At 40.3% G+C, this 10,004-nt stretch overlaps 1 pseudogene; it reads left to right on the top strand.

Annotated features, from left to right (window-relative positions):
* Positions 1–1,555: 1,555 nt before the first annotated feature.
* On the top strand, positions 1,556–5,244 carry LOC133096596 (paraplegin-like; annotated as a pseudogene).
* Positions 5,245–10,004: the final 4,760 nt, after the last annotated feature.

The raw sequence follows: 10,004 nt of genomic DNA, 5'->3' as shown, positions 1-10,004 counted from the left end.
CTCAATCCATACTATTGCTCTAAATTCCTCCTAATCTTCTCCCATAGCCTCTCATTTTGGCTTGCTCTTTTATCATCCTAAAGAAATAAACTTTCCAGATCTACACTGTAAGGCCCAGTGGCCACCCTTGCCAAATTACTTGGCATATCCTGTCATACATAGTTCCTAGAGATAAATATCTCTGCTAAACTTGTGTATATTACTGACGCACCGGAACATGGCTCCTTTCACCAACATTGGGAGGAAATCAGAGACTGAACAAATGAATTAAGATACTATTATATTTACGCAAAATAGAAATCAAATTAATAATGTACTAGTAAAATAAGAAAAGATATTTGATCTGCCCTTTTTTACATGTAAAAATATTTTTTTAATCAATCTCAGGTTGTCCTTAAATTGATCCAGAAAATATAAGTAAGAAATTAGTCAGATATTCATGATACAGAATGATATTAACTTATGGTAGTTCTATTCCTGTTGCACCTATATAAGGAAATTTTTTAAGTTAGTAATACATTTCTCTTACCAAAACAGGCACAGGATGTTGTAAATCAACTGTACTTCAATAAAATAAATCAGAAAAAAAAAGGCCTAGGACAAACTCCTTTAAACAAATTGCTCATTTCAGACACTTCATTAATTAGAAATGTCATGTTTGATTATAAAAATTATGGTTTTGTTACCAAAAAAATTCCCCAAATCCATTGAGACTAAAATAAGAGCAACTTGAACATATGGATTTTTATATTCACTTTAACACGTTTGTTGAAAAAAACATTGGAACCACAAACAGTATACTTAACAAACTGGGGGAAAAAATGGAAATGGTTAATTCCAAATGGGAGATGTGAAAATCTATGGTATGCGGGAAAAGGATGGGAATAAATGAAAGGATTACAAAAGTTCACTGGAAAAATACAATTTAAAGAGAGGATGAAAATATAAAACTAAGGAGGGGTCTAAAAATAGTATAGATAGAGATACTATAAGGTATTGGAAATTTGAGATCAGAAGTCTATGTACCTAAAGTGTGGAGAAATGGAACACTTGTAGATCATTGGTGGGGATGTAAACTGGTACAACCATTATAGAAAACAGTATGCACTCTTTTTCCACTACAAGAAGCTACAACTTGAAATACATTCTATTATAAAACATGCATTTTACTTATTTTCTTAAGTTGTTCATGTTATATCTCTAGGGAAAAAAATGTGTTTTAAATAATAAGCCTATGAGATGTCAAATTAATATTACTAAAAAATATTCATGTTTAAAAAATCAACTACAACTAAGCAGAACTGGCAATTAAAAAATTAAGAACATCTTTAAGAGTAGGAACACTACAGACTAGATATTTTAATCTTATCATTTTATACAATCTTATATACAATTTTATTTGATGCTTGCAGCCAGAGAAGAACTTATTTGAACTCCAACTTATTTTTTAAAAATCCCAAAGAAATACTAACACTATTCATTCTTAGACCTTTGGAAATTTGAAATCAATGTTTCATATTATTCATGTTTTCTACTAGAATGTCTAACATTCACCATGGGTAGTTACTGGGTACAGATTATTAATGTATTTATGATAAAGCCATTAGCTGTTTTACTGAAGATTTCATGAATGATATTCTGGGAATTGAGTCTTTCTTAAATGTAAATTTTTATAAATTTATTTAAACATTTTTCCCAATAATTTGGGATTACAAAATGCTTTCTTTTAATGGTAAATTATATTTAAATGTGACTAGCATAGTCGGCCACTTTTTTCAGCAGGTAAAATATGTATTTTTTTTTATTCTAATCAGTCTTTGAACAGTTATAAAAGGTACAAGCAGATCATTCCTAGAGTGTTCCAAGAGAAAAACACATCCTGTTCAGCATTTCCCCACTATGTGACAGCTTAAATGAAAAATGAGGTAATTATATTTTTAAAAATTAAAACTGCTAGTAATTAGATAATGACCTGATCACAGTTAGTATTTAAAAATCTGTACATATTTTGAAAGTACAATTTGGGATAAAACATGTATACTCTGCAGAAAAATTTACCTTCTCTTTTTACCTCTGAATAAAATGCAATGGCCCAATCCTTTCTTACGGAATTTACAAATGTGGTAAAACCACACATATATCCCTGATAGTTTCATTTTCTTATACAGCAACAAAAGAACTGTCCTTTCCAAATCAATAACCCTGCCTGGGAAAGTACGACCATGTATCACCAGTTAGCAGTGATGGTTATCTGAATATAGAGAATTTGTCCTCTTATGACTTGATTTCCCTTTGAATAAATTAAAGTGAGTAGCACTACAGTAGCTGTCCTCTACATCAAACTGCCACTTCAAAATATTCCCAGGTGATGCAAGTGTAATTTTGTTAAATAGTGCTTAAATAACAACTCAATCTAGATATTGGTTTACCTAGGCTCTTGGGTAGCCACTCAATCTAAATCTTCAGTAGTGTTTCTAAAACTTGTACAATGTGAGTCAAATAAATCCCTAGACAAGAGTCAAAAGCCATGCATCATATGCTAAACAAAATGAGGTAAGGCTTGTTATTCATAAGCCTTGGGATGGATGCAAAAGCAGTAGCTGCTATTAATTAACATCTTACATAGAAATAGGAAGGCTGAACATCTAGTGTTTGGGTCTCTTAGTAAACACGTAACAGGCTTTTATTAATTTAAATCATTTCTACAAGTTTATCAAGTTGTTTTCATTGCACTGTACTTCCATTAAAACAAAATGAAACTAAGAAATAATCTTCAAAAAATGCAAAAACAGGAGTCAATGAAATGAAATTTGTATTAGTATACTCTAAATCTATATGTATATACAATTTGAAGGTTGATTATATTGATATTTACAGAGCGGCTCCAGAATTTCTCTAAGAGGCAAGCTCAGAGACAACTATTTGGTTGGAAAGGTAGTGAGGCTTGAAGATTCATTAGAACAAGTATACCACATTTTATGATGTTTTGAGGAGTGCTCTAAGGGAGAAAGCCTTGCATAAGGCTTTTTGCCATGCAAAATAGCTTCCCCTTCAAAGGTGAAGTGGTTAAAGTCTAAAATTAAAAAAAAAAAAGGCGGGGTGGGGGAGGGGGAGTGTGCCCTCAGCCAGGGCACCGGGCCCAGGTGGTTGCGCGGGTCGGCGAGGAGACAAACGTGCTTCACAGGCCTCTGCAGGCCTGGGTGGGTCTCCCCCGCGTTGGAGGCCGAGCCCCCGGAGAGCTGGCAAGTGCGTCAGCTCACCCTGACCCCTGACGGGATCTGCGGATGGCTGCTGACACAGCACCTGGTCCAGAATCCGGTCAGACTCTACAAACTTTTAGATGGTACTTACTAACTTAACACCTCAAGGATGAAGCAGAAACTAAGGCCACTGCTAAATCCAAGAGGAGGAGCCCTGACGGCCAAGGAGAGGAAGAGGAGGCGCAAGGGGAGGGAGGACCACCTGTACCTTGTCCCCGTCGCTGTGGCGGCGCAGCCGCTGCACTCCTCAGCACCTGCGGGGCCAACATTCCGGGACCGACTTTGTCTACGAGGCGCTGGCCACGGGCGAGGCCCCACGGGTCCACCTGGTGCCCGGGAGGATATGGTGGGAGTCGGCCTGCACCCGGAGCTGTAGTGTTCGGCGTCCTCGGCTGGCCTGGGTGTACTGAATGCAGGTGCAGATATGCACAGTTTAGACGAGAAACTCTGGAGGCTGAAGAGAAGCTGAACACGGAAGGCAAGGCCCGGACCCCCAGTTTCCTACGGCTTCTTAGGAAATGCCCCCTCCGCCTTGGGGAAATCAGCGCTGGGCTTGGCTGTGCGTTGTTTCCATTTGACTGGAGAGACGGGGAAGGAAGCAGGTATTCAGTGTTTTTAATCAGCTTAAAATGCCTCGTTTCATGATTGTGGGCAACAAGGTGCGGAAAAGAGTCAGCCTCAAAAGACTTGGTGGGAATGCAGTCACAGGGTTTGTGATTACCTGAAGAGCCCGGAGTGCTTCCTTCAGCTCGGTGCCAAAGTTCTGAAGGGTGCGCTGCTGTTTGCCCGGGCTGTGGGAAGACGCCGCTGGCCAAGGCGGTAGTGACGTAGGCCGTGCCTTCCTTGGCGCTGGCCGGTCCGGAGTCTGTGGAGGTCTCGGCCCTGCGCATTTGTGGAGCCTCTTCAAGGAAGCCCACGCCCTGCCCCGGAGGGAGTCGCGTACATTGAGGAGACTGACTCCGTGGGCAAGAAGCGCCCCACCACCAGGTCCGGCTCCTGCAACACGGAGGAGGGGCGGACTCTGAACCAGCTTCTGTGAAAATGGTTGGACCGTGCGCCACCGACCACGTCAGAGCCCTGGCGTCCACCAACTGAACTGACATTTTTGACAACGCTCTGCTGAGGCCAGGCCGACTTCACCAAGCCTTCATCGACTTTCCCACGCTGCGGGAAAGGCAGGAGGTTTTCAAGCGGCACCTGACAAGGCCGGCGCTGACCCGGGCCAGCAGCGTTCACCTGCACTGCCTGTCAGCTGAAGGCACGGCTCAGCTGTGCGGGTGTCGCCGGGCTCTGTAGCGAAGCCTCGCGAGAACTGCAGGAAGACCGAGCGGCCAACCTCGAGTTTCCCTCTCGCGCTGCCCGGAAGAGCAGTATCCTCTCAGAGGATGACAGGAAGTGGGTTGCGTTTCACGAGTTAGGCCATGCTTTGTTTGGCTGGTCGCTGGAGCACACGGAGGCTGTGGTGAAAGGCTCCATCGCGCCACAGACAAACGCCGCACTGGGCTTGGCTCCGATGCTTGTGAGAGACCATCCCCTCTTCACCATGGAGCCGCTGGTGGAGAGGGTGTGCAAGGCCCTAGGCGACCGCATGTCGTCAGGGACCATCTCCTTCAACAAGGTCCCTTCCCAGGCACAGGACACCCTGAGGAAGGTCACCCGCACCGCCCACTCCTGGGGGAAGCAGTTTGGTGTGGCACCGAGCATCCAGCCCATCTCCTTCCCCGAGGCGCCGGAGGGCCTCACAGTTAACGGTGCCCCTTCAGCCAGGGCCTCCAGCAGATAATGGACCATGAAGCAAAACTGCTAGTGGCTAAGGCCTACAGGCATACCGAGAAGGTGCTCCAGAACAACCCGGAGAGGCATCAGGTGCCGGCGAACACCCGCCGGAAGAGGAAGTGTTAAGGTGTGAGGGCCTGGAAGGTTTCATTGCCCGCCGCCTCACCGGCCTAAGAAAATAGCGCCTCAGAGGTGGAGCGACACCTGAAGGGGAGAAACAAGATGCTGGCGGGGGGAGCCTGAGAAGGAAGAGCTGGCTCGGCCCACACAGTTGGACTTCCCTGATGGTGCCAGTGAGGATGCGGTGTTTCCACTGGATCCAGTAAGTGAACTTTTTTAAAAAAAAATTAATTAATTGATTTATTTTTTGGCTGTGTTGGGTCTTCGTTTCTGTGCAAGGGCTTTCTCTAGTTGCGGCAAGCGGGGGGGCCACTCTTCATCGCGGTGCGCGGGCCTCTCACTGTCGCGGCCTCTCTTGTTGCGGAGCACAGGCTCCAGACGCGCAGGCTCAGTAGTTGTGGCTCACGGGCCCAGTTGCTCCGCGGCATGTGGGATCTTCCCAGACCAGGGCTCGAACCCGTGTTCCCTGCATTGACAGGCAGACTCTCAACCACTGCGCCACCAGGGAAACCCCAGTGAACTTCTTACTTAGCTGCCCCTCAAGTTTCTTTTTACTTGCGGTTTGTACCTTCTTTTTGAGCCTTGGCTGGTCTCTGCCGAAGGGCTTCTGAGGTCTATTAATTGATTTTCCTACCCATGGTTAGCAAATATTTTTGCAGAGATGAAAAATAAACAAAATAAAACAGGTCTTTTGAATTAGTTTCTAATGGTCCTTCTTACCCACTTAGGTTTCTCACACGTCTCTCCACAAAACATTTTGAGGTGAAGGAAGATGTTCCTCCAGAGAGGAATATTCACACTGGACTGAATTCCTCAGAATGTCCTATTTTCCCTCACATAGGAATCTTCCTTAAAAGAACTCCCTCTGGCTAGAATACTCATACAACCCATTACTCCATCTCTGACATGTGTTACATAGCTAATAGATTCACACTTCAGGTACCAGTGTCTTTCAGAAGCTCACTAGATGGGGTGCCCCTCCTGTTAATGAATGCATGTGCTTCTTTTCACATCTCGCATTACATTGAAACAACCGTACAACTAATTCTTCATTGGACTGTGAGCTTCTGGAGGAGAGGTGACATGCATTTAACCCCTTTAATAAAAGGATTGGATCCAGTGAAGTTACAGATAAGAAAGTGGCTTTTTTTCCCCTCCTCCAAACTAGTGCTTTAAAACATTTCTGATACTCCCTAGTTTGCCTGGAATCTTTTGCTACAAAGTTCAATTGTTGGAATCTTTTGCTGTATATTTCGGTGGTAAGAACAAATCTCATTTTTAGATATTGACTCCTTTTGGTATTAAAAAGTCCAGTCCAGTTTAATTTAAAACTTAAATCTCACAACACAAAGCTTTTCCCCATTTACCAATGTAGCTGTGACCTCACTTGGCTTGGGAACTGGTAGTGGGAAGGCAAACATGGTCTTTTTCTCTTTCTTCTCTACTTCTCACCCTTTGCTTCTGGGTCTCATTTCCTCCTCCAGTGTATTTTGAGAGAAGATGGGAAGATATCTTCTGTGATTGGTTTTATTATCATCTGAGCACTCTGTGTTAGGCAAATGTGAATTCTTTCATTGGTTGTATTAATGGGTACTTCTAAGGCTCCTGTGGGTACCTGCATATGTCATAGTCCCATTCCCTTTCCCACTTTCTGGAAGTACACTCCATAGAGTGACATTGCTGGAATCCTTTTCCCCAACAGGGCACCCTCTTGTATAGGGTGCTGTCAGGATGGTTTGAGCCTGGCCACTTGTGCAGCATTTTCACTAGGCCAATGGGTAACTCTACATCTTTGCCAGATGTTGCTTATGAGTGTGCAGGGTGCTTGTACTGCTTTCTCCTTACCAGTCCTGTGGACCCAGAAGATATTTAACACCAGATGCTTTGTTCATTAATATTCCCCAGACTATGGAGATGCATGTCAAGCTTGCTCAAAATTTATCTCAATATGCTCTGGCCTGGTAACCCCAGAGGTGGCCTAGTGAGTTTCTGCTGTTTAGAAAGCTTCTAACAGTGGAGTCAGTAGCAGGAAATCCTTCTGGAGGACTTCTCATTTGTATTGAGATCGTAGCCACAGGAAGAAAGGGAAATATCACAACACTTTGCCTAAGCTGATTACTCACTGCTTCTGTTAGTCATTCATTCAAGTTTCTAGTCTTTTATATATTATGGACATGGGTGAATTGTGTTTGCTAATTTAGTAAGTCCAATTGGATGTAACTAGAATCTCTATTTATAATGTGGAGGCTCTTATTTCCTCATTAAAAGGATGTATATCAGAGACTCAATCAAACTTATTTTCTTAAAAATGGGAAATATTAACACAGCTATCTGAAAATGAGAACTATGTCTCTTCATTTTAAAATTCTATTTTGAAAAATTGCCAAAGATTTTAATTTATCCAATGGAAATTCACTATACAAAGGTTACATTTTTAATGTCCTAGAAAGTTGGGCTTAACACTTATCTGTATAATCAAATACAAATATATACGTTTCCCATTTAATTAATTTAATTAGAGCCTTATGAGGTAATGTTTTAGAAAGTAGTAAATTTATATATATATACACACATATATACATACATATATATTACTTATAATCTATTTTAATTGCAATTTAAAATCAGTTTAGTTATTAGTGTCAAAATATGTTTTTTTAAAAATAGGTAATATTAGCAAAACCTGAATTATATACACTTAATTTTTTAAAAAAAATACAAAATGAGAATAATGATGTATTAACTACATTTAATTGATTTCCTCTTTAAAACATAATTAGTGGGACTTCCCTGGTGGCGCAGTGGTTTAGAATCCGCCTGCCAATGCAGGGGACACAGGTTCGAGCCCTGGTCCCACGTGCCATGGAGCAACTAAGCCCATGCGCCACAACTACTGAAGCCCGCGTGCCTGGAGCCTAGCTCCGCAGCAAGAGAAACCACTGCAGTGAGTAGCTCCCACTCGAAGCAACTAGAGAAAGCCTGCACACAACAATGAAGACCCAACGCAACCAAAAATAAATAAATAAATAAAATTGATTATTAAAAAAAACCCAACATAATTAGCATTCCGTAGATAACATGAATAATACCATCCAAAGTAGTTGCTTTAGCAAACATTACAATACAGAACTGTGGGACAGTCAGTTCATGGGGCAGTTGCCATTCCAAAAAAAATATATTCACAGTTCTCTTTTAATTGCATTTTAATCTACTTTCAGGCCTGCTAGAATGGAGTACTATTCTTTTATCGTCAGGTAACATTTATGCTAAAGCAACCAACATTTTATATAAAGTTTTATTAAAATCTTGCATGTTGTTTCTTTGATATTCTTTTATAAGACTGAGAAAAAATTTGTATACATGACAGAGTTCTCATAAGAGAAATTAAATTCTCTTATTATAGGACTAAAATCAAGTTTAACTATAAAGAAAGAATGTTTATTAACCAGTCCATATCAGAAATATATGTTTCATTTACTTATAAGTAGCCAAGGTAGAACTGAATAGAACAAAGCTTAAATATCTCTGTGAGGAGCATGATAGATATGCCCCCAAAGAAGCTATTCATATATTCAAAACTATCCATGTATTTAAACATCATCGCTCCTTCCTAACATATCTAAATTTATACAGTTCTAAAAGGAAGTATTTTACAAGTAGATAACCAACTTCTGTCTAGAGTTATGCTCTGACACCACCCAAATCTAGGAAATTACTCTTTCCTGGTCCATGGTACTGATTGTTATAATGGTATCAGACCATTCCTGACTTTTTAGTACAATGAAGTATTTTTTGTTTTTAATGTTACTATGGTCTAATTTTCTAAAAAGTTCTTTCATATGAATATACTACTACACTTTTAAATCTTTTTGAAAGGGAGCACAAACATCTAGTATAATGTATTATTTCATAGAATTAGAGGATTTAATAGAATTAGAGGATTTGACAATTTTTATATCACTGGAGAAAATATGATACACCCCCCGCAAATATTCTGGTTTCAGATATTTAACACTAATCTGTTTGCTCCTTAATACATATATCACCAAAAACTTAGTGTAAATTGTGGAAAGAATCTGAAATATATAGCAACATATCCTGGCAGAGAAGGATAAGGGAGCTAGGGATAGGGGTCAGGGAAAAGAATGAATAAGACTGCCTCATGGATATTTGTAATCATTAGAGAAAACTTTTACTCCAGAAAGTTAATGGTGCTGAAAAGCAACTGCATCATTTTGTAAAGTTTGAAAACAAAATTGAAAGAACTGCACAGTTATCCCCCAAAATACCATTCTGTAGTTGTCTAGACGGGAAATAGCAAAGTCAAGAAATAAAAGATTGGCCCTTTATCAAATGATAAATCCTAGAGCTAATTCACAAGGCTATCTTTAAGAGTTTATGATTGTGTAAATGTGTTTGGGCAAAGAATTGGTGTCAAATGCTTTATTGATCGATCAAAATGTCTGCTACAGAGTAAGATCGAAAATGAATCTATCACCACAACTGAAAAACTTTGATTTATGTGCTCATAGCAGATAATTGCACTGAATATTGTGAGGTTTCTTATGAATGGCGAATTAATAAACATCACTGCAATTTACATTTATACAAGGTAAGAATAGGACTTTAACTCCTTACTCCACCTTTCAAAAAAAAAGTGATTTGCTGCTTCAAAATGAGCTCAATTATTTTGTAACTGCTGAGTTCAATGAAAAAAGAATCATGGATTTCAGACTTACATCTTTAATTATCTGTTGCTTTGGACAAGTCACTTAAACTCTGAGTCACTATTTTGCTGTCTTTAAAATGATTGTTAAGTAATATAATGTTTATGAAATCCATTTTGAA

Source organism: Eubalaena glacialis, chromosome 8 (assembly GCF_028564815.1).
Source record: "Eubalaena glacialis isolate mEubGla1 chromosome 8, mEubGla1.1.hap2.+ XY, whole genome shotgun sequence".
NCBI classification, from domain to species: domain Eukaryota; kingdom Metazoa; phylum Chordata; class Mammalia; order Artiodactyla; family Balaenidae; genus Eubalaena; species Eubalaena glacialis.
This window is presented reverse-complemented; position numbering and strand designations above follow the sequence as displayed.